The sequence below is a fragment of the Cryptomeria japonica genome, unplaced genomic scaffold (assembly GCF_030272615.1).
Source record: "Cryptomeria japonica unplaced genomic scaffold, Sugi_1.0 HiC_scaffold_427, whole genome shotgun sequence".
NCBI classification, from domain to species: domain Eukaryota; kingdom Viridiplantae; phylum Streptophyta; class Pinopsida; order Cupressales; family Cupressaceae; genus Cryptomeria; species Cryptomeria japonica.
The window spans coordinates 81,761-84,411 of NW_026729247.1; the positions used below are offsets into that span (position 1 = coordinate 81,761).

At 63.0% G+C, this 2,651-nt stretch overlaps 1 non-coding gene across 1 annotated transcript; it reads right to left on the reverse strand.

Moving 5' to 3' along the window:
- Nucleotides 1-1,634: 1,634 nt before the first annotated feature.
- On the reverse strand, nt 1,635-1,753 carry LOC131871570 (5S ribosomal RNA). The gene has a single exon (XR_009369784.1). It is a non-coding gene; the product is annotated as a 5S ribosomal RNA (ribosomal RNA).
- Between the last annotated feature and the right edge of the window lie 898 nt (nt 1,754-2,651).

Below are 2,651 nucleotides of genomic sequence, written 5' to 3' on the forward strand. Positions count from 1 at the left end.
GCACGAAGTCGGAGCCCGGTTTGCCCCGGGTGCGCACCTCGCGTGCACCTTCGGCGGGGTTGCGCGCCCTGGTGGGCACCATGGTGCGCACCAAGGAGCGCTCCGAAGTGTGCTCCAAGGTGCGGCGTGCACGAAGTCGGAGCCCGGTTTGCCCCGGGTGCGCACCTCGCGTGCACCTTCGCCGCGGTGGGCACCATGGCGTGCACGAAGTCGGAGCCCGGTTTGCCCCGGGTGCGCACCTCGCGTGCACCTTCGCCGGGGTGGGCACCTCGGCTGGGTTGCGCGCCCTGGTGCGCACCAAGGAGCGCTCCGAAGTGTGCTCCAAGGTGCGGCGTGCACGAAGTCGGAGCCCGGTTTGCCCCGGGTGCGCACCTCGCGTGCACCTTCGCCAGGGTGGGCACCTCGGTGCGCACACCTTCTCAATGTTTTCTTGCCTTTTCTGGAAATTGGTGAAGGCAGCGCATCAAAGGTGCGCACCTCGGTGTGCTCCGAGGTGCGAACCCGAGAGCGCTCCGAGGTGCCCACGAAGTCGAAAGTCGGGTTAATTGCATTGTTTTCCCCGGGTGCGCTCCGAGGTGCGCAACATCGGCGCGCACCAAGGAGGGCTCCGAAGTGTGCTCCAAGGTGCGCACGATGGCGTGCACCTCTGGTGCGCACGATTCGGAGCTCGGTTTGACCGGGGTGCGCACACCTTGGCTGGGTTGCGCACCTTTTGTGCGCTCCAAGGTGCGCACGAAGTCGGAGCTCGGTTTGCCCCGGGTGCGCACCTTCGCCAGGGTGCGCACCTTGATGCGCACGCCTTGGCTGGGCTGCGCACCTTGGTGGGCGCCATGGTGCGCACCTTTCGTGCGCTCCAAGGTGCGCACGAAGTCGGAGCTCGGTTTGCCCCGGGTGCGCACCTTGGTGGGCGCCATGGTGCACTCCGAGGTGCCCAAGATTGGTGCGCACCAAGGAGCGCTCCGAAGTGCGCTCCAAGGTGCGCGCGAAGTCGAAAGTTGGGTTAATTGTCCGGTTTGCCTCGGGTGCGCACCTTGCGTGCACCTTCGCCAGGGTGGGCGCCTTGGTGCGCACACCTTGGCTGGGCTGCGCACACCTTGGCACCCGCGTTTCCTTCATTTTAAATTTTTTTTTTTTACAATCTCTCAAGTGGGAAATTCTATAATCTCAACTTTTTTTGCCTTTTCAGGAAACTTTTGAATGGAGCGCATCATTGGTGCGCTCCGAAGTGTGCTCCAAAGCTCTCTCCAGCTGCGTGCACCTGCCCCGGCCGCGCACCCGGCCCCGCCCAGCTTCGCTCACCTGTCCCGGGCGTCTGGTGCGGAACCTTAGAGTAAGAAACATCACCGTGCACCTTGGCCAACGTGCGCGACTCGACCGAGCGCGCACTGGCCGAGGTGCACACCGATTTCACCTGGGTGCGCGCGCAGCACCTCGGGCGCACCGGGGTGCGCGCACAACGCCCGGGTTGCACCGTGGCCTGTGTGCTCGGGGCGCCTCGGGTGCGCGCTCGGTGTCGCCCCCGCGCGCGCGGTAGTGCGGGCAGCGCACCCCGGCCCGGCCCGGCCCCGACGAGAACGCAAACGGGCAAAAGGTTTATTCAAATAGCATTGCGACGCCCGGCGAAAAACTAAAAAAGGGTGCAACACCGGGACTTCCCGGGAGGTCACCCATCCCAGTACTACTCCGGCCCAAGCGCGCTTAACTGCGGAGTTCTGATGGGATCCGGTGCACTAACGCTGGTATGATCGCACCCGTTATGAGCTTGTCGCAGTGTGTACTTAGCAAACCGCGACCCACGTGCGAATCCACCCCGGCCACCCACCCCCGTCGAGGTGCACACCCTCCCTCGCGAAGTGCGCCCCGTTCGCCAAGTGTGAGCCCTGCCCGGGTGCGCGCACCTTGCTAGGGCGTCGGGTGTGCACCCGGCCCGGCCTACGTGCGTGCACCTGGAGGGGGCGTCGTGTGCGTGCAGTGTCCCGTCTGCAACGCGGTGCCCACACACCACCTCGGGCGCAACGACCTGCGCTCACATGTGGGCCGAGTGCACCTTGGTGCATGTTCGGGGCGCCTCGGGTGCACGCTCGATCTTGCCCCGGTGCACCAAGGCGCTCGGTTTGCCCCGGGTGCGCACTTGGTGCAAGGTGGGCACCCAAAATAGGGATCAAGCACCAAAACACAAGTTTCGGGATGCAAAATGGGACCCAAGGACCACAAATGCGTTCCAAGACCCATGATGGGTCCACGAGAACAAAAATGTGTTCCGAGACTTAATAAACAAATATTGGGTTTTAGGAGAAGAAACATGCTCTGATGCCCAAAACGAGAATCGACCCCGAAAAGGCCACAGGCCAAAAGTGGGATGCGAGACAAAAAAAAATGGGACCCGAGGACCAAAATTGGGTTCCCAGGTCGAAGACAGGGCAACCGGACAAGAAACGACCTCTAAGGCTCGAAATGAGTCCCGACGACTAAAACTTGACAAGAAGCACCCATCAGGCACCCAACTCGACACCCATGGGATGCCGACCCACCCGGGCTTCCACCTAGCACACCTTGGCACCCACCCACCCTCGCACCCAACCTCGCACCCAACTTAGCACCTTTGAACCCACATTGGCACTCACCCTGACCCTGGCACCTTGGAACCCACA